The following is a 23,124-nucleotide window of genomic DNA, read 5'->3' as shown; positions in this document are numbered from 1 at the left end:
AGGCAAGGAGGGTATTAACCAGAGAGGCAACATAAATAACCAAGAAGGAGCTGCAAAGCTCCACAGCGGAGATTGGAGTATCTGTCCATAGGACCATTTTAAGCCGTACACTCCACAGAGCTGGGCTTTATGGAAGAGTGGCCAGAAGAAAGCCATTGCTTAAAGAAAAAAATAAGCAAACACGTTTGGTGTTCGCCAAAAGGCATGTGGGAGACTCCACAAACATATGGTCAGATATGACTAAAATTGAGCTTTTTGGCCATCAAGGAAAATGTCTGGCGCAAACCCAACACCTCTCATCACCCGAGAACACCATCCCCACAGTGAAGCATGGTGGTGGCAGCATCATGCTGTGGGGATGTTTTTCATCAGCAGGGACTGGGAAACTGGTCAGAATTTAAGGAATGATGGATGGCGCTAAATAAAGGGAAATTCATGAGTGAAACCTGTTTCAGTCTTCTAGAGATTTGAGACTGGGACGGGGGTTCACCTTCCAGCAGGACAATGACCCTAAACATACTGCTAAAGCAACACTCTAGTGGTTTAAGGGGAAACATTTAAATGTCTTGGAATGGCCTAGTCAAAGCCCAGACCTCAATCCAATTAAGAATCTGTGGTATGACTTAAAGATTGCTCTACACCATCGGAACCAATCCAACTTGAAGGAGCTTGAGCAGTTTTGCCTTGAAGAATTTGAAAAATTCCAGTGGCTAGATGTGCCAAGGTTATAGAGACATACCCCAAGACACTTGCAGCTGTAATTGCTGCAAAAGGTGGCTCTACAAATTATTGACTTTTGGGGGGGTGAATAGTTATGCATGCTCTAGTTTTCTGTTTTTTTTGGTCTTATTTGTTGTTTGTTTCACACAATTTTTTTATTTTGCATGTTCCAAGTGGTAGGCATGTTGTGTAAATCAAATTATACAAACCCCCCAAAAATCAATTTTAATTCCAGGTTGTAAGGCAACGTAATAGGAAAAATACCAAGGGGGGTGAATACTTTCGCAAGCCACTGTATATATATATATATATATATATATATATATATATATATATATATATATATATATATATATATATATATTTATTAATTTTTTTTTATAGGGGGGATGGATCAGCTTAATATTGCAGATAGATTGTATCTTCTATCAATGTAATTGTCTGCATCACTTCCAATCCCCCATGTTTATTTTTATTTTTTATATATATATTCCCCTTTATTACTTTTCAACCCCACCATCCTTTCCCTACTTGGAGTAAATTAGTGAACAACAACGCCCAGGCCTCTACTTCCGGTCTATACTTACTATCTACACCTTATGGACAGAGTTAATTTTACAATAATTCTATATCTATATATATATATATATATATATATTTATTTATTTTTTGCTCCTGAACTTCTTCTACTCTCAACCTCTCCGATCATTTTCATGATGTCCATCCGGTTTGCTTCTAAATGCCATATCTTTCTAACTGTGCTCTTTCCCAAAAGCTCCCAACCTACAACCTATATACTTATTATGGACACAGTATGCTTACATTATTAGCTATCTTTGTTATTATTTGTTGTTATTTGTTATTAGTCCCATCCTTCAACTCTATTCAATACCTCCCATCTATCTCTTAACACCATCCATATAGGATTTCTATTTGCCATATATATTTCAACCGTACTGTGATGTTTTACAAAAGTTCTGAACCTTTCTATTCTCATTGCTTCTACAGATTGTGAATTAAAAATAAACATTTTTGCTAAAAGTATTATTATATTATTGATTGATTGACTATGACTTTTCAGATCACCCAGTAATGCTATCTGCAAGGTTAGTTCCAGGTAAATATTGCAATCCTTTAGCCATTCCTGGACCTGTGTCCAAAAACAAGCTACAAATGGACAGAACCAAAACAAATGATCTAATGATTCTATCTCTTCACAGCAAAATCTGCAGAGCTGGGAAGATTGTATCCCCCATATAAATAACATTCTATTGGTAGCAAGAATTTTATATAATAATTTAAATTGAAAGATTCTAATTTTTGAATCCGGTGTCGTTTTGCGTGTCAGTTCATAAACACTATGCCATGGGATCGGTACGTCAAAGATCTCATCCCAACTATTTTGCAATCTATATGGGACGGCTGTCAATCCTTTGGTCATTAAGTGAAACTGATATACTTTTTTATTTATCACAGTTTTCCTTAACCAATTATGTTCTTTAATGCAAGGCCGACAGACAAGTTCCTTACTTTCTCCCCCTTCAACTTTCCTCTTCCACTTTTGCGGTAAGGCTGCAATTATTTGGTTGTAATTTTGGGTAGAGCAGACATTTCCATATGTTTTTGTTAGCTGCATGTGCGACATAACTCCACCAGTCCTACCGATGATATCATTTACGAAGATTATACCTTTTTTAAACATTCTGTCAAAAAATTAAGTTTTTTTGTCAATTAGTATATTTGAATTTAACCACAATATTTGTTGCATTATTTGTTCTGTCGTTTCTGGAGGATTAAATTGAAATTGCAACCAACTTTCTATGGCTTGTTTTAGAAATAGTGACATTTGGGAGATTATTTCCTTTTCAAATAACTGAAAGTGAGAGGTTGTAATCTGAATAAAGGGAAAAAGGCCTTTCTTGAACAGTGGGTGAGACAATCTTACTAATTTGCTTGAGAACCAGTTCGGATTTAAGTATAACTTTTGGATGACTGAAGATTTTAGTGATAGGTCTAATGCTTTAATATTTAATAATTTCTGTCCTCCGAATTCATATTCATTATATAAATATGCTCTTTTAATTTTGTCTGGCTTGCCGTTCCAAATAAAATTGAATATTTTTTTCTCATATAATTTAAAAAACTGTTTGCTAGGCGTAGGCAAGACCATAAGCAAATAGGTAAACTGGGATAATACTAAAGAGTTAATCAGGGTGATTTTTCCACAAATTGACAGGTATTTTCCTTTCCATGGTAGTAAGATCTTATCTATTTTTGCTAACTTTCTATTAAAATTTATTGAAGTGAGATCATTTATTTCCTTTGGGATATGTATTTCGAGTATATCTACATCACCATCAGACCATTTTATTGGTAAACTACATGGTAATGTAAAAATTGTATTTTTTAGTGATCCAATACGTAATATAGTACATTTGTCATAATTTGGTTTTAATCCAGAGAGGTTAGAAAATGTATCTAGATCCTCTATGAGGCTGTGGAGGGATTCTAGTTGTGGATCTAAAAGAAAACATGAATCATCTGCGTACAATGACACCTTTGTTTTTAAGCCCTGTATTTCTAATCCTCTGATATTATTATTGGATCTGATTTTAATAGCTAACATCTCGATGGCCACAATAAATAGATATGCCGATAGTGGACAACCTTGTTTCACTCCTCTTGACAGTTTAAAACTTTCTGAGAAATAGCCATTATTTACTATTTTACACCTAGGGTTACTATACATGATTTTGACCCATTTTATAAGAGATTCTCCAAAATTGAAATGCTCCAGGCATTTATATATAAATTCCAGTCGAACTTTATCAAATGCCTTTTCGAAGTCTGCTATGAATAGCAGGCCTGGTTTCCCATATTTTCCATAGTGTTCTATTGTTTCCAATACTTGCCTTATATTATCTCCAATGTATCTTCCATGTAAAAAACCTGTCTGATTAGAATGAATAATATCCGACAATACCTTTTTAATTTTATGCGCTATACATTTTGCTAGGATTTTTGCATCACAACACTGAAGTGTAAGTGGCCTCCAATTTTGTAAATGGACTGGATCTTTATATTTTCCACTTGTATCCTGTTTCAGTAATAATGAGATCAGACCTTCTTCTTGAGTGTCAGATAATCTACCATTTACATAGGAGTGGTTAAAACATGCTAATAACGGTCCTCTTAGTATATCAAAAAAGGTTTGGTATACCTCGATTGGTATGCCATCCAACCCTGGAGTTTTCCCGGACTTAAAGTCTTTAATTGCATCCAGAAGTTCCTCCTCTGTAATTTCACCTTCACATGAGTCTTTCTGTGTGGCTGTTAATTTGACATTATCAATAGAAAAAAAATCTCTACAATTAGCTTCAGTTAGAGGAGATGGAGGCGACTGAAAAGAAAACATATGCTTAAAATACTTTGTTTCTTCCTTCAAAATATCATTAGGTGAATTATGGGTGACTCCGTCAATTGTAACCAGTTTCATTAAGTTCTTTTTGGTAGCATTCCTATGTTGAAGATTAAAAAAGAATTTTGTGCATTTTTCCCCATATTCCATCCAGTTTGCTTTATTTTTATAATATATTACACTTGATCTTTCTTGAATAAGTTTTTCCATTTCTTTTTGTTTTTCCTCTAATTTATTCTGAGCCTCTATGTTACAGTTTTTATTGCCATCTATTTGTTCTGTTAGACTTTCTATTTCCTTTCTTAGTATAAACTCTTTTGACCTAAATTGCTTTTGTTTTCGAGATGAGTACTGAATTGCATGGCCTCTAAAGGCACATTTAAAGGTGTCCCATACAATAAGGGGATTCGCTGTACCTATGTTATGTTGGAAAAAGTCAGTTATAAATTCCTTTGTTCTAATTATAAATAAATTATCATCTAATAGGCTTTGATTAAATTTCCAATATCCTCGCCCACGTGGAAATTCAGTCAGAGTAATGTATATGCCTATTATATGATGGTCCGACCGCATTCTGTCCCCTATCAACACTTTTTTTACTTTTGGTGCCAACGAGAATGAGATAAGAAAGAAGTCAAGACGACTAGCTTGATTCAGTCTCCGCCATGTATATCTCACTAGATCAGCATATTTAAGCCTCCATATATCTACTAGTTCTAATGTATCCATGACATTCACAATTTCCTTAAGAGCATGTGGGTGATTGTTTGTGGTGTGATTTCCTTTTCGGTCCATTGAGCTATTTAAAACAGTATTATAATCCCCCACCATAATAATATTGTCTTGAGTTGCTTGCAGGCTTGATAATTTATTATATATATTGTCAAAGAATTGTGGATCATCATTATTTGGTCCGTAAAGGTTAATGAGCAATATCTGTTTATGGTCCAATACCATATTTAAAATAATCCATCTACCTTGCGTATCTATTTCGACAATTTGCACATTCGGATCGAAATTACTATTAATTAATATCATCACCCCTTTTGAATTTCTTTGCCCATGGGAGAAGTATATTCCCCCCCCCATTCTTTTTTCCACGCTACTTCATCTCGAATTGTTGAATGAGTTTCCTGTATACAATAGATATTATATTCCTTCTCTTTGAGCCATGTAAATATTGTTCTTCTTTTGTTATTATCAGCTAAGCCATTACAATTATAACTGGCTATACTTATTTCACCATACACCATAATGAGATACTAGTTTCAAGTCTATTTATCATTATATATGTTTGTAAATTTACCCCTCCCCATCCCAAGTTGAGCCGTCATCCCAGTGATCAGCATCCCACCCACGTCCCTCCGTATCCCTAAGGCCCCGAGAGGCCAGGACCCATCCATCGAAAACAGCACACAGTGCCACCCACAAAACAGAAGCAGGTTAACCGCCAAAAGCATTTCCAATGCTTTCACCTCTATATATATATATATCTATATAACTATTATTATTTTTTTAATTATGCATATCCTATTTTCCATCATTATCAATTAATATGCGTAATAATGTCGGCAGTTCACGCATAGGATTCTAACATATAACCAGGATTGCCATTGTATTACATTTAATTCATTGACAAGCAATTATTATCCTAGCAAATAATTCCCGCGGTCCATCCCATACCCCCCCCCAACATCCCCCCCCCCCCCCCCCCCCCCCCCACAACAGATGCCAGACAAGCACACACGCACATACTCACATACTCCAACACACTCAACCCCCCTCCTCCACAATCCACCATAAAATCCGATACTCAACGGCTGTTATATCCCAGAGCCCAACTCGAGAAATAACTTGATCTACGAGTGCACATACAGTTAAAGCTGATTGAGAAAGCATGCAGATTGAGCAGAAATTGATAACAATGTGAGATTTGATTAATCTACTTAATCTATGTCAAGTCCTAGGTGATGGAGATCAGATCCACCCTCTTCACCTGAGACACAAACACTCTGATCCCCTGTTGTAACCATTTTCCCAAGCATCTCCATGCGGTCAGACCTTTGATTATTTTGTGCCACCTGGGCCACAATGATAAACCCCCTCTCTGATTGTCCGAGTGTGACCCCCTCCCCATGGGTTACTGCAGCCAGTGTTGCCAGCACTGCCACTACCTGGGTGGGCGTACCCCACCGGAATCCCCACCGGCTAGGTAAAAGGTCGTCAAGGTTCTCATTAGCAGCTTTGAGAATTTCCTTGTATATTATGCTCTCCCATCAGGGGGCTCTGGCTTTGTAGGACCAACCCTGCCAGGCAGGCTCAGAATCTTGAGGGGGCGGTGCTGCTCAAGTAGGTCTCTGACCGCATTTATTTCTCTGTTTAGGCTGCATATTCACAGCAGGTCCATAAAATAGATGGGAACTTCTCTTTGGTGTATGGGTCGCTCAGGTGGGTGTCCAGGTTATAGGGTTAGGGATCTTTCCATCATGATAGGACAATGAATAATTAGATTAGATGTATACTATATTTAAAAATGTATATCCCTCATCTACACAAAATTGAAAGCTCTCTCTCTCACTACCCCTGTTCATAGACCCCCGGTCGGCTCTGGGATATGCAACCATTTCCCCTCTCACTCACTTAACGCCGCACCTTTTCAAACACAAAAATGCACACCACATGGTTGACTGCGGAAGAAATGGGCCGAGCGTGCAAACGCACCCGCATCCACATCTGCTGCAAGGGGGAAAGGACGCCAGAGAGAACACAGGACCAACCACAACAACCATCCGCCAAAACAACAACCTCCCGCCAAAAAATCCATGTTCTAATTATTTGTATATAAAGATGTATTATTCTGCTTGTTATATCGTTTTATCCATTTATAAAATACTATACTTACTATAAATGTTATTTAATATTACAATCCCTATCATTGCTAGTATCAGGTGCTCCAATATTTGACTCCTCTATTACAACTTTTAGAATAGCCATGGAGTAGTCTTTGTGTCTCTGAACATTTGGTTGTCAATATATAATTTATCCACCACTAGTGCAACACGTTTCCCTTTTAATCTGTTTTCCTTGAAGATTGGATACAGAACTTTGCGCCTTTCTACAATCTCCTTCGGGAACTGATCATTCATGCCTATTTTCGTGCCAGCAAGTCTTTTTCCCAGGCTTTTCACCATAGCTTTGTCCTTAAAAAAAGCAAATTTGGCAACGATTGGGCGCTCATATTTCTGTCCTCTTTTTCCGAAACGATGTACACGTTCGAGTTGGATTTTATCGACAGCCTCGAGTGGGATTTGTAGCGCTGTATGCAGGAAGTCCTTCATAATATTCTCTGTTATTTCTCCCTCCTTTTCCTGAATACCCGTAAGTACTAGATTTTCCCTCATCGATCTAGTTTGGATGTCTAGTAAGGCTTCTCTCAGAAGATTGTTCTCCTTTTTTAATTCCCTAACGTCCGTTTCCATTTTAGAGACTGTCACTTTTATTTCTTTGGTTTCTTTCTCCATTACCAAAGCTTTTTCGTCACTCATTTGAAGACTCGCTTTCAACTCTTTTACGTCTTTACTGACCAATTCTAATATGCCCAATTTGTCATTTATCGACTTCAACAGGTCGCTTTCCACACTTACCATACCCAGTGGTGAAAAGCATATATCATCTGTATCTGTCGATGAGTCGCGTTTCCTTTTGGGGATCGGCTCTCCACGCTTGTCTTCAGTCATGTTTGGGTGTTGCTTGTTGTAGTAATATTTGTCGATATATTTCTCTAGCCTTATGATCTTATTTCTGTTATTATCCAGATTGAATTATATTAACTGCGAATATATGAAATGCTAATATTTAGTCTAACTTACTGATTTTGAATATTATGTTTTTATCTTGAGGTGTTTTGTACCGATTTCTATTCAATACGCCATCTTGTTTACGCGTGCCCCGCCCCGACTTGGAGAAGATCTGCAAAGAGGAGTGTCACTGTATTAACTAATTTACCACCAGGTGATGTCATCAGGCAGGCCAAAGCTCCATCCCACCAAAACAAGCTGAAATTTCATGCAGCTCTTATACTAAAAGGCCATTATCAGCATTTTCACAATTTCACAGTATTATTCCAACCTCGTGTGGTATCATATTTTTTTTTTAACACATGAAATTCATGTTTTTGACTGCACTAGTCCTTTAACTCTTTGGCCAATGATTTTGGATTGGCAGATGTCACACTGTCATAATACGTTGCAATGACAATCAGATTTGCCTTCGTACATTTATCCAGTATCTCCCAAGTAGGGTTTTCCTCAAATGCTTCCAAAATAAATAAATGTTTCTTCTTCCCTGTATGCTTATGCAAATTTCAAACTGATTTCACCCAATCGATAACCCCTATGTTGGTTTTCAGTGACAGAAACTCTACAACTAAAGTGTTGTTTGAACACTCAAATATGTGACCCGTTTCAGGAAGCTAGACGTATGTCGCACGTCACTACTTCACATAAGAGGCTTATATTTTAAGAGCTTATAAGAGGCTTATTTTAAAGAACGTTATATTTTTTAAAAGTTGTGATGTACTACTTTCTGCACACGGTCAATGTGAACCGAAGTGACTTGACACAACGCGTGCCAAACAAGCTGTACAAACAAAACAGAGTTAAAGCAAAGTACGGGTAAGAGTCTATCTACATTTTTAGATATTAAACGTTTCTAATTTAGTCCGAAAATTGTTTTCATTGCAAGTTAACGCATACGGCTAGCTAGCGAACGTTAGCTTTCTGGCTCACTAGCTAACGTTACGTGTATGATCCATGTAGTAATATTATACGTATCTCAGAAATCCATTTGCATTGCTAGTTATAGTTGGTTAGCTTTAGCTACCTGCAGATTCATACTACAGCATTTCATGAATGGTAGCTAGCTATGACAATCAGTAGTATGGGTTGGGATTATGGTTCATTGTTTAGCTAGCTAGCTACGTGTCTAAACAAAATTTCTCCAGATGATTACATGACCCATCAAGTTAGCCAGGTGTGTCTGGGGGAGTTAACAGCCATCTATTGTATTTTATGAACAGATGTACGTCTAGACAATAGTGACCCATCCGGTGGTTATAGCATTTCTTTCACCTGACCCATCAATTTAGATAAGTGTGTCTGGTAGGGGTATGCCGACATGGCCATACTCGTATTCGTAATCATAAATTGACAGTTGATAGTCGGATCGTATGATATTCGTGATCGGAAAAAACGGAAGTGTTTTAATATGCCTAAATAGATGTTGGCAAAATACCTCCCTACATGTTCTCATTACAAAAAATACTCAGATCATAATCGTATCCAACAAATTTCCATATCAGTTGCGATACTTGTCTTGTCCGACTACTCGGCACACCCTTAGTGTTTGGGTAAGCATCATCTAGTCATTATAAAATATTTATACAATATATTTATATTTATTATGTAAATATGCAAGTAAGCATTTCACTGTACTGTTTACACCTTCTGTATCCTGTGCATGTGACAAATAAACGTTGATATAGTGTGTGTTTATCAGTGACGGTAATGTGAAGAACAACATGACCTGCACCAAAGTCAGATTAGGATATAGGCCAAGGACTAGATAAAGTATATTTTTATCTGGAGTTTTTCCTTATTGTAGGCTACTACTTTCACCACTTTTGGTCTTGAAATCTTTGGTTGTTTACTACACTACCTTACACTCTGTTTAACACATGGCCTCACACATGAATCCTTAAAGAAATGAGTGGGGCTAAGGCTTAAGAGGATGTGAACAATGCTGAATAGGTGTAGACAAAGAAGAGCTCTCCAGTAGGTGTACCAAAACATTCGATGTTCATTTTCAAAAAAATTGAGTTACAAGTTTATCAAATTTCAAAGCAGAATTACTTTTCCATTGTTCCTCAACTGCAGTGTATGATATGCCATTTTGTAGCTCTGAGTGTCTACTTTTATCCAATGTAAACAACACCGTTTACCATTTTCTCAAAAGTCGGGTTACAAGTTTATCAACTTTAAGGGGTTTCTAAATAAAATAATAAACCCACACAAAAGAATATGGAGCAAAACAAATAGGGGAAACACCCAAACTCAGGCTTCTTTCAAACAAAAGTGGTTGAGCTGGAAATCTCACCTCAGCTGATGTGAGGCATAGCTCTCCCAACATATCCTCACCAACTGATGCACACTGGGCCAGCAGCTCTTAAAAACCAGCTGGGCCAGCACAGCTGTAACACATACTGACTGACGAGGTGACTCCGATCAGTGCGCGCCTCAGCTAACGCGCTAACCAACCTTGAAATAGAGAGAAAAACCAAACCCGTAACAACTTTAACCTCATACTCAGTGTATCATTTCAAATCCAAAGTGCTAAAGTACAGAGACAAAAAAAAGAATGTGTCACTGTCCAAATACTTTTGGACCTTACTATATACAGTGAGGGAAAAAAGTATTTGATCCCCTGCTGATTTTGTACGTTTGCCCACTGACAAAGACATGATCAGTCTATAATTTTAATGGTAGGTTTATTTGAACAGTGAGAGACAGAATAACAACAACAATATCTAGAAAAACGCATGTCAAAAATGTTATAAATTGATTTGCATTTTAATGAGGGAAATAAGTATTTGACCCCTCTGCAAAACATGACTTAGTACTTGGTGGCAAAACCCTTGTTGGCAATCACAGAGGTCAGATGTTTCTTGTAGTTGGCCACCAGGTTTGCACACATCTCAGGAGGGATTTTGTTCCACTCCTCTTTGCAGATCTTCTCCAAGTCATTATGTTTTTGAGGCTGACGTTTGGCAACTCGAACCTTCAGCTCCCTCCACATATTTTCTATGGGATTAAGGTCTGGAGACTGGCTAGGCCACTCCAGGACATTAATGTGTTTCTTCTTGAGCCACTCCTTTGTTGCCTTGGCCGTGTGTTTTGGGTCATTGTCATGCTGGAATACCCATCCACGACCCATTTTCAATGCCCTGGCTGAGGGAAGGAGGTTCTCACCCAAGATTTGACGTTACATGGCCCCGTCCATCGTCCCTTTGATGCAGTGAAGTTGTCCTGTCCACTTAGCAGAAAAACACCCAAAAAAGCATAATGTTTCCACCTCCATGTTTGACGGTGGGGATGGTGTTTTTGGGGTCATAGGCAGCATTCCTCCTCCTCCAAACACGGCGAGTTGAGTTGATGCCAAAGAGCTCGATTTTGGTCTCATCTGACCACAACACTTTCACCCAGTTCTCCTCTGAATCATTCAGATGTTCATTGGCAAACTTCAGACGGCCCTGTATATGTGCTTTCTTGAGCAGGGGGACCTTGCGGGCGCTGCAGGATTTCAGTCCTTCACGGCGCAGTGTGTTACCAATTGTTTTCTTGGTGACTATGGTCCCAGCTGCCTTGAGATCATTGACAAGATCCTCCCGTGTAGTTCTGGGCTGATTCCTCACCGTTCTCATGATCATTGCAACTCCACGAGGTGAGATCTTGCATGGAGCCCCAGGCCGAGGGAGATTGACAGTTATTTTGTGTTTCTTCCATTTGCGACAACTGTTGTCACCTTCTCACCAAGCTGCTTGGCGATGGTCTTGTAGCCCATTCCAGCCTTGTAGGTCTACAATCTTGTCCCTGACATCCTTGGAGAGCTCTTTGGTCTTGGCCATGGTGGAGAGTTTGGAATCTGATTGATTGCTTCTGTGGACAGGTGTCTTTTATACAGGTAACAAGCTGAGATTAGGAGCACTCCCTTTAAGAGTGTGCTCCTAATCTCAGCTCGTTACCTGTATAAAAGACACCTGAGAGCCAGAAGTCTTTCTGATTGAGAGAGGGTCAAATACTTATTTCCCTCATTAAAATGCAAATCAATTTATATCATTTTTGACATGCATTTTTCTGGATTTGTTTGTTGTTATTCTGTCTCTCACTGTTCAAATAAACCTACCTTAAAATTATAGACTGATCATTTCTTTGTCAGTGGGCAAACGTACAAAATCAGCAGGGGATCAAATACTTTTTTCCCTCACTGTATGTCAAGGGGTTGGCGAATAATACGTATGTAACAGAGTTAGGACTAATATGTACTGTACTTCAGAGTTATTTTAATGTCATTGCAAGCGGTTGAGAAATTATAGATTACGCGTGGCTAAGTCTGTTTTCCCTGAATGCTAGATTGAATAACATGGATGAAAATAACTGACAGAGAATATTGAGTTCCCTTTAGAGGAGATATGATTGATCATCACAGTGGATGAAAGTCACTCGGCTGTATATGTAATGGCGCCATAGATTTAAAAAACATTGTGCCTTTTTCCTTTTATTCAGATTACAACCTCTCACTTTCGGTTATTTGAAAATGAATTAATCACCAGAATATCGTTATTTTTAAAACAAGCCATAGAAAGCTGGTTGCAATTTCAGTTTAATCCACCAGAAAAGACAGAACAAATATTACAACAAATATTATGGTTAAATTCAAATATACTATATATTGATTTTTAAAAAACATTATTTTTGGAACACATTTTTACAAATGGTACAATATTTGTTAATTATATCATAAATATGACTGGTGGAGTTATGTCACACATGCAGCTGACAAAAATAGATGGAAATGTCTGCTCTATCCAAAATTACAACCAACTGATTGCAGCATTACCGCAAAAATGGATTAGGCAAGTGGAATGAGGAGAAGGTAAGGAATTTGTTTGTGGGCACTACATTAAAGACCAAAAAATGTTGGTCAGCCCTACAAAAAAGAAAATTGTGATAAATAAAAAAGTGTACCAGTTTCATTTAAGGACCAAAAAATTGACAGCTGTACCATACAGGTTGTAAAATAGTTGGGAAGAGATTTTTGATGTGCCGATTCCTTGGCACATGATTTAAGAACTGATACACAAAACAACGGCGGATTCAAAACTTTGAGTTCTTAAATTGAAATGATTTTACAAAATTATTGTAACCAATAGAGTGTTATGTACAGTGCATTCGGAAAGTATTCAGACCCCTTCCCTTTTTCCACATTTTGTTGCGTTACAGCCTTATTCTAAAATGGATTCAATAAATAAAAATGTCCTCATCAATCAACACACAATACCCCATAATGACAAAGCGAAAACAGGTTTTTAGAAATGTTTGCAAATGTATTAACAATAAAAAACAGTAATACCTTATTTACAGAAGTATTCAGACCCTTTGCTATGAGACTCGAAATTGAGCTTAGGTGCATCCTGTTTCCATTGATAATCCTTGATTGGTTTCTACAACATGATTGGAGTCCACCTGTGGTAAATTCAATTGATTGGACCTGATTTGGAAATGCACACACCTGTCTATATAAGGTCCCACAGTTGACAGTGCATTTCAGAGCAAAAACCAAGCCATGAGGTCGAATGAATTGTTCGTAGAGCTCCGAGACAGGATTATGTCGAGGCACAGATCTGGGGAAGGGTACCAAAAAATGTCTGCCGCATTGAAGGTACCCAAGAACACAGTGGCCCACCAAGACTCTTCCTAGAGCTGGCCGCCCGGCCAAACTGAGCAATTGGGGGATAAGAGCCTTGGTCAGGGAGGTGACCAAGAACCCGATGGTCACTCTGACAGAGCTCCAGAGTTCCTCTGTGGAGATGGGAGAACCTTCCAGAAGGACAATAAGCCACTCCTCAGTAAAAGGCACATGACAGCCTACTTGGAGTTTGCCAAAATGCACCTAAAGGACTCTAAGACCATGAGAAACAAGATTCTCTGTTCTGATGAAACCAAGATTGAACTCTTTGGCCAGAATGCCAAGCGTCACGTCTTGAGGAAACCTGGCACCATCCCTACCGTGAAGCATGGTGGTGGCAGCATCATGCTGTGGGGATGTTTTTCAGTGGCAGGGAGACTAGTCAGGATCGAGGGAAAGATGAATGGAGCAAAGTACAGAGAGATCCTTGATGAAAACCTGCTCCAGAGCGCTCAGGACCTCACACTGGGGCGTAGGTTCACCTTCCAACAGGACAACATCCCTAAGCACACAGCCAAGACAACGCAGGAGTGGCTTCGGGACAAGTCTCTGAATGTCCTTGAATGGCCCAGCCAGAGCCCAGACCTCCCCAAATACAGGTGTGCCAAGCTTGTAGCGTCATACCCAAGAAGACTTGAGGCTATAATCGCTGCCAAAGGTGCTTCAACAAAGTCCTGAGTAAAGGGTCTGAATACTTATGTAAATGTGATATTTCAGTTTTGTATTTTGAATAAATGTGCAAAAAAATCTAAAGACCTGTTTTTGCTTTGTCATTATGGGGAATACTTTCCGAAGGCACTGTATATGGGGGATACATCCATCCCAGCTCTGCAGATTTAGCTGTGGAGAGGCAGAAACATTAGATCACTTATTTTGGTACTGCCCAAATGTAGCTTGTTTTTGGTCACAGGTTCAGGAATGGCTGAAGAATTGCAACATTTATCTGGAGCAAAATAGGACTGCTGGGTGACTTGAAAAGTCATAGTCAACTGATCAATAATTGAATAATGCTCTTTTAAAAAATGTCATCTTTAATTCACGATCTGAAGAAACTATGAGAATAGAAGGGAAGAGAACTTTTGTGAAATATTACAGCACAGTTGAAAAATATATGGCAATTAAAAATCAAAACTGGATGGTTTTCAGAGATACAGTAGATGGGAGGGGTTGAGGGTAGCTGAAGGGTGGGACTAAAAACAAATAAAAACAAATACAAAACTAATGTCAAACATACTGTCTGTAAAATGTATATAGTATGTATAAGCTGTAAGTAGAAGCCTAAGTTTTGACTCCATTAGTTTACTCCAATTAGGGGAGGGGTGATAGTGTTAGGGGAAAATGATAAAGATGGAAAAAATATATAAAATCTACATATATGGGGGATTGGAAATGATGCAGACATTTACATTGATAGAAACCACAGTCTATCTGCAATATTAAAGCTGATCTATCCCCCTCCCCCCTCCCCCCCCCCCCCCCCCCCCCCCCCCCCCCCCCCCCCCACGGTAAGGTCTACCCCAGCGGTAGACCTTACCGTGAAATGCTTACATGAATAGAGTGCTGTTAGATAGATATGAGTCCTACAAGGGGACCAAGTGCGTGTTGCTAGCCACTTTGTGGAATTGCACTCTGCTGTAAAGGGTTTGTGATTCTCTCTACCTTTATATTAAGCCATCAGTGATCATCCAACAGGAAAGATCGCATTATTTTCTGTGTCATTATTATCAGCAAGTTCTGTCATTTAATGTTTATAGTTATTGCTTTTTGATGTCTGAAAAATCAGATTAAATAATGATCACAAGTAAATGTGTTCGCTAACACAAGCTCACTGGTTTTGTTAGCCACAACTCTTTGTTCCTATACAAAAACAGTCATGCATTACCCTTCCTTACCTTGTGAAAGTGACACCACAGCTAATGTTTAGGCACATACTACAGTTGAAGTCGGAAGTTTACATACACCTTGGCCAAATACATTTAAACTCATTTTTTCACAATTCAAAGTCCCTGTCTTAGGTCAGTTAGGATCACCACTTCATTTTAAGAATGTGAAATGTCAGAATAATAGTAGAGAGAATGATTAATTTCAGCTTTTATTTCTTTTATCACATTCCCAGTGGGTCAGAAGTTTACATACACTCAATTAGTATTTGGTAGCATTGCCTTTAAATTGTTTAACTTGGGTCAAACGTTTCGGGTAGCCTTCCACAAGCTTCCCACAATAAGTTGGGTGAATTTTGGCCCACTCCTCCTGACAGAGCTGGTGTAACTGAGTCAGGTTTGTAGGCCTCCTTGCTCGCACACGCTTTTTCAGTTCTGCCCACAAATGTTCTATAGGATTGAGGTCAGGGCTTTGTGATGGCCACTCCAATACCTTGACTTTGTTGTCCTTAAGCCATTTTTCCACAACTTTGGAAGTATGCTTGGGGTCATTGTCCATTTGGAAGACCCATTTGCGACCAAGCTTTAACTTCCTGACTGATGTCTTGAGATGTTGCTTCAATATATCCACATCATTTTCCTTCCTCATGATGCCATCTATTTTGTGAAGTGCACCAGTCCCTCCTGCAGCAAAGCACCCCCACAGCATGATGCTGCCACCCCCGTGCTTCACGGTTGGTGTTCTTCGGCTTGCAAGCAGCCCCCTTTTTCCTCCAAACATAACGATGGTCATTATGGCCAAACAGTTCTATTTTTGTTTCATCAGATCAAAGGACCTTTCTCCAAAAAGTAAGATCTTTGTCCCCATGTGCGGTTTTGGAGCAGTGGCTTCTTCCTTGCTGAGTGGCCTTTCATGTTATGTCGAAATAGGACTCGTTTTACTGTGGATATAGATACTTTGTACCTGTTTCCTCCAGCATCTTCACAAGGTCCTTTGCTGTTGTTCTGGGATTGATTTGCACTTTTCACACCAAAGTACGTTCATCCCTAGGAGACAGAACGCGTCTCCTTCCTGAGCGGTATGACGACTGCGTGGTCCCATGGTGTTTATACTTGTGTACTATTGTTTGTAGAGATGAACGTAGTACCTTCAGGCATTTGGAAATTGCTCCCAATGATTAACCAGACTTGTGGAGGTCTACAATTTCTTTTCTGAGATCTTGGCTGATTTCTTTTGATTTTTCAAGGTAGGCCTTGAAATACATCCACAGGGACACCTCCAATTGACTCAAATGATGTCAATTAGCCTATCAGAAGCTTCTAAAGCCATGACATCATTTTCTGGAATTTTCCAAGCTGTTTAAAGGCACAGTCAACTTAGTGTATGTAAACTTCTGACCCACTGGAATTGTGATACAGTGAATTATAAGTGAAATAATCTGTCTGTAAACAATTGTTGGAAAAATTACTTGTGTCATGTACAAAGTACATGTCCTAACCGACTTCCCAAAACTATAGTTTGTTAACAAGAAATTTGTTCAGTGGTTGAAAAATGAGTTTTAATGACTCCAACCTAAGTGTATGTAAACTTCCGACTTCAACTGTAACTGTTGTTGTCGAGTCCCCATATAATTCCAATGTGATGCTTAAAATATTGAATATACATAGTTGGGGTACTTAGTATGTCCCTCTCAACTAAATTAGCTAGTTAAGTTAACTAGTCAACACATATATCCGCCAATGTTTTTATATGTTTTCCAAAGCGTCTTACACTTAACACAGTAGGCCCTATTCAGAAACATGCTGAAATCAAACCCACAACCCTGGTTTTGCAAGCACTATACTCCATCCAACTGAACCATTGAAGTTCACTATTTACTATGTAAAACTAAGTCCATTGTCGAGTCAGAGGTGGACTGTGTTGGAACCATATCCACCAGCATCATGGCTCTTAATTTCTCCCAAATCTCCTCTAAAACTGTGGTGAAATGTAATTAGCCATCGCACGACAGGCGAGGCCTCATTTGGGATCAGGTTCAGTGATATTGTGCTCCTCTCCCTGCCTGTGAAGAACAGCACAGAGAATTAACTCTCTCTCTCTCTCTCTCTCTCTCTCTCTCTCTCTCTCTCTCTCTCTCTCTCTCTCTCTCTCTCTCTCTCTCTCTCTCTCTCTCTCTCTCTCTCTCTCTCTCTCTCTCTCTCTCTCTCTCTCTCTCTCTCTCTCTCTCTCTCTCTCTCGCTCTCTCTCTCTCTCTCCAGTACTATTTTATGATTATTTTGTCATTTATTTGTACTTTATTTTCATGAAATGTATCCGCTATCATTTCTTACAACCTACAAGAACTTTTGAACATCAGATCGACAGTTACTTAACTCAATTCCGGCTTCAACTTCGACTCATCTGCCCTGGGCTCTTTCTGCAATTCCGACCCAATTTTCGGGCTACCCAAGAGGATCTGCCGGCGTTACAGAGGCAAGAGAGGGGGGATCCTGGCGAAAGGAAAACCGATCACCTTTTCCCTCCATTCTACTGTTCTCGTGACTTGGGTTTGCTTTTTCATCAACAACAACTGGTGTGCTGACTCGAGCACAGTTGAAGTGTCGACCCATTGTTCACCCGTCTTGGAATACCTGATGGTCAAATGCCGACCCTTCTACCTCCCAAGGGAGTTTTAGCTGTTATCGTGATACATTTCACCTCAGGACAAGAAAAATAACAAGCTGGCACTTAACGAAATGTACGATGCTATAAACAAGCAGTAAAACTTACATCTGGAGCCTGCTTGTCTGGTTGCCGGCGATTTTAATTCTGTGTCATTTTTCTCTTCCGTTGTCTTTTGTTCCCTGTTACCATGGTGTTTTTGTGTGCTTTGTTTCACCCGACTGTTACGCTGTTCATTTCTATTGTGTATGGCTGAGTTTTGTGGGTTATTTTTGGATTGAGGAATGAATGACTCTTTTCATGCTAAATTTTGTTCTTACGGTGTATGTTTGTCAGGTATGATTTGTCCTTGAAAATTCGCACTTGCTATGTTTTTGTTGTTCGTTTTTACGATTACAATACTGTGTACTTTATGCAAGTGAATGAGCTTCTCAGAGCCGTTCCTGTTCAAAAAATTATAATCACTGTAGTTTCCAAACAGTATATGATCGCATAAAGTGAAACTATGATTTTTGTGAGAAAGAAATTACTCTGATTTGAAAGAAAAATAAAGGGAATATTTTGGATACCAGCTACCAGATACTATTTTAATTATTCATAAAGTATAATTGTGACCGACAGCCTCGATTCAGTCTTATGTAGCAAAATTTGAAACAGTGTTTTTTACATTGGATAAAAGTAGAGACTCAGAGCTACAAAATGGTATATAATACACTGAAGTTGAGGAACAATGGAAAAGTAATTCTGCTTTGAAATGTGATAAACTTGTAACACAATTTTTTAGAAATGGTACACCTACTGGAGAGCTCTTCTTGGTCTACACCTATTCAGCATCGTTCACACACTCTTAAGCCTTAGCCCTACCCATCTCTTTAAGGATTCACATGTGAGGCCATGTGCTTGCTCATAAGAGTGAGTAAGGTAGTGTAGTAAACAACCAAAGATTTCAAGACCAAAAGTGGTGAAAGTAGTAGCCTACAATAAGGAAAAACTCCAGGTAAAAATACACTTTATCTAGTCCTTGGCCTATATTCTAATCTGACTTTGGTGCAGGTCATGATGTTCTTTACATTACCGTCTCTGGTAAACACACACTATCAAATAAAATCAAAGGTTATTTGTCACATGCACAGGATACAGAAGGTGTAAACGGAACAGTTAAATGGTTACTTGCATATTTGCATAGTAACAATATCAAAAATAGAAAGTGTCCAGATAAAATTTATTTTATAAAAATTAATAATTATTCTATGATGCTTACCCAGACACACTTGTTTTAAATTGATGGGTCATGTGAAATAAATGCTACAACCACCCCCCAGCCACATCTAGCTAAATGAATGGGTCACTATTGTATAGATATGTACACGTTCATGAAATAAAGTAGATGGCCGTAATCACCCCCAGACACACCTGGCTAACTTGATGGGTCATGTAATCATCTGGAGAAATGTAGTATTTTGTTTAGACATGTAGCTAGCTAAACAATTAACCATTATCCCAACCCATAGCTACAGTATAAACGGATTGTCAGAGCTAGCCATCATGCATGAAATGCTGTAGTATGAATCTGCAGGTAGCTAAAGCTAATGTAGTATATGAACATTTATAGCTTTGGCTGAGGTTTTCATATTGTTGGTTAAATGAACTCTGCTTTGCTGAAACATCTGGAAAGCATTACTATAGGGGCCCCCTGAAACAGAGGACACTTGGATATGTGGAAGTCAGGGATTGGTCTATCCAAAACACCCATCTTATGTTACATAGGATATATACCAGGTTTTGAACAAAGGACGGGGAGAATAATCATATTTGAGATTGGGTTAGTTGTTCTCCAGATTCTGCAGAAATCTGTAAATTGACGCTGAAATCTTTTGATATAATAAACCTTTATAATCAAAGTACAGTGTCAGCGGATTCCTTGTCAACACAGCATATCAGCATCGTTGTCTCGACACCACACTAACCAACTAGGTTCAATGTTTGCTAGCTAGCTAACATTAGGCTGTAACTAGCAATGCAAATGGATTTCTGACAAAATTACATGGCAGCGTGTCTTTTCCGTTTTGTTTGTAGCTCGTTACAGCTTGCTTGGCCCATTGTGTCAAGTCACTCCGGTTCACACTGACCGTGTCTATCACAACTTTTTCCCACTGATCTTTGTCGATTGTTCCTGCTAAATTCATGGCAGCAATATTGTTGAGAGCAGTAGCAACACTTTTGCAATTCTGCATGGCTAACGTTATATCTTTCAACAAAGCTGTGGTAGAAAGGATAATCTACACATACTGAGCAGCTCACATTATAAACAGTGGTGTGCTACATGGCAAACCAATCCAAACTCATCTCTCGGCATGTCCAGCCCAACCATTATCTCAGCCAATCATGGCTAGTGGGAAGGTTCCTGTCTTTTTCCATGGCTAAACCAACTAGGCTCATAATTTAAATGTTTTATTTGTATTTACAGATTGCATAAAAGTTTGTTATTAAGGCACAAAAACGCATTTTGATAAAATAAAATATATTAGGTTCAAATGCCTGTCCTGTGAAGGAGACATATGCCTAGCTCCTTGAAATGGGTCACAATTGGTTACCAACAGGATTTTTGCAAAATATTTGCACCAAAACAACACAAATATAACAACTAGTCAAGCCATATTGGTACATACTGTACAGTAGTTGTAGGCCCTGCTCGAGGCCTCTTCACCCTATTAAGTGTTGGGTCAGTCAACTGTCAGGTTGTCCAGCAGAGTGCCTGATTCATCAATGTCCTGGTGGGACTCAGGGCTGATGTTTTGCCTGGTAGCAAGGCAATAGCCCCATCCCTGTAGCCATAAGGATTGCTGCTTTTATTTATATAGATTCAGCTCCCAAACATAGTCTGGGACAGTTGTGGTATGCGATAGATCCCAAATTAAAAGAACCACTAGCATCAAAAAACCTATTTTAAGCAATGAGCCTGACTCAACAGATTGGAACGTTTAGATTAAAATGTTAATAAACTATTAGGCTATTTCTTCACATTATAAGCGCAGCAATGTGCACACGGCAGTAGGCTATAAGCACAAATGTTCCATTAGCAGGAAAACACCATTCTCAAAAGTGACCACAAATGTGATTATGCATGTAATGCTTTTATTATAAAGGTGCATTTCTATGGTGAAAATTATCTTCCCCAAACTTGAAAATCGCGCTGCGTATGTGTGCCAGTTAGGCTCTACACCCATTGTAAAGCGGATTAATGTGCTTCATTTTAAGAAGTTATTTGGCCACTTTAGTTGTGATACAAACCTTATCAAAACATACAGTCCTATGGGCTAGGCTACATGAGGTGTGCGACTATGATTTGAAAAAGTAAACAACAAAAAAACAAAAACATGCCTTAAGCTGGACATCATTCACAAGTGATAATATATCATTGACAAGTGATAGGCGTTTTCCGTGGTTAATTATTTTCATGCCAGCCAGGTAGGCTATACTCCTGTTGTAAAGGGAAGCAATGTACTTAATATTAGGAAAGTTGAGAAATAAATATAGTAGGCCTAGCCTATAGAAAACTGATGGGATCTCACGCAGTTGCATAGCCTATAGAAATGTTGTGCAACATGAGCTCATGGGCTCTCATGAAGTCTTTGATTAGATCTTCAATCACATTTGCATTGATGTCAGAGTGATTAGAGGGAAAATAGAGTGCTGAGTACCAGGCAGTTAGCAAGTTTGGTAGGTTACAAATGACCATCAGCAGAATCAGAGCTTGGAGAAGCCGTGTAGCTCAGTTGGTACAGCATGGCGCTTGCAAAGCCAGGGTTGTGGGTTCGATTCCCACGGGGGGCAGGTATGAAACAATATATGCACTCACTAACTGTAAATCGCTCTGGATAAGAGCATCTGCTAAATGACTACAATGTAATTACCGTGACTAAATGGTCAAATTGAATTTGACTGCCATCATGAGTCGTGACCGCCGGTGTGGCAGTAATACGGTCACCATAACAGCCCTAGTCATAACCAGACATAAAATAATGCAATATATGTCACAACATGTCTAAATATATGTAATTACAGTGTTATCACCATATTATAACAGGTTATGACAAGTTATGTCAGCTGTTATGACATATTAGGATATGGTTATGACCGTGTCATAACGTGTTATGACGCTGGGTGTCAAGTAAAGTGTTCGCATGTACAACTGGGGATACAAATTCCGCAACAGATGCCCAATTTAATGTCAGCATAATACCCGACACAGGCACTTAACTCGGCAAACAGCTGGAAACTCTGCCAATCACATGGAAATATCAAGAGGAACACTACTTCAGATATTGCAGATGGCAGCTGAGGAAAGGTTTATAGCACAACATTTACATACGAACATTTTTGGAATGTTCTTTAGAAGCCATATGTGTGGAGAAGGTACGGAGAGAACATACTGCATAGTGTCAATGAACAGGAAAAAGGATTGGCTGTAGCCCCACCCATTGACCTTTTACTACAGGGAGGTGCCGGAGTGTTGTTGTTTTGGGCTAATGTTAGCTAAGTAGCTAGCATTTGGAGTAACATATTTGGAGTAAACTTTAGTTAATCGTAGGCCTAAGCATGGATCAACTGAAGAGTCAACCGAAGCTTGAGATGCAGTAGAGAAATGCAGTGCTGAAGCAAAGGGCTCGTAATGAGGACGACTGGCTAGCTACTCCTCTGAACTGTGTGTGTTGAGCTTTCTGGCGGCCAGAGCTGCTGAGGCATCACCCAAGTGGGTGCCGAACATTGTGAAGGAGAAATCCAGTGGCTACACGACTCAGGCTGGTTCCCAGGTTAGCTAGCCCTCTACAAGATCATCACGTGACTCCATCTTCATCAACCATCTCCCTGACCACCTTCCTCCGATCAAGCCATGAACTGTCCCTCTCCATCTTTGAAGG

Source organism: Coregonus lavaretus (genome assembly GCF_964263955.1).
Source record: "Coregonus lavaretus genome assembly, chromosome: 39".
Classification (NCBI taxonomy): Eukaryota; Metazoa; Chordata; class Actinopteri; order Salmoniformes; family Salmonidae; genus Coregonus; species Coregonus lavaretus.
Note: the sequence above shows the minus strand (reverse complement) of the source record.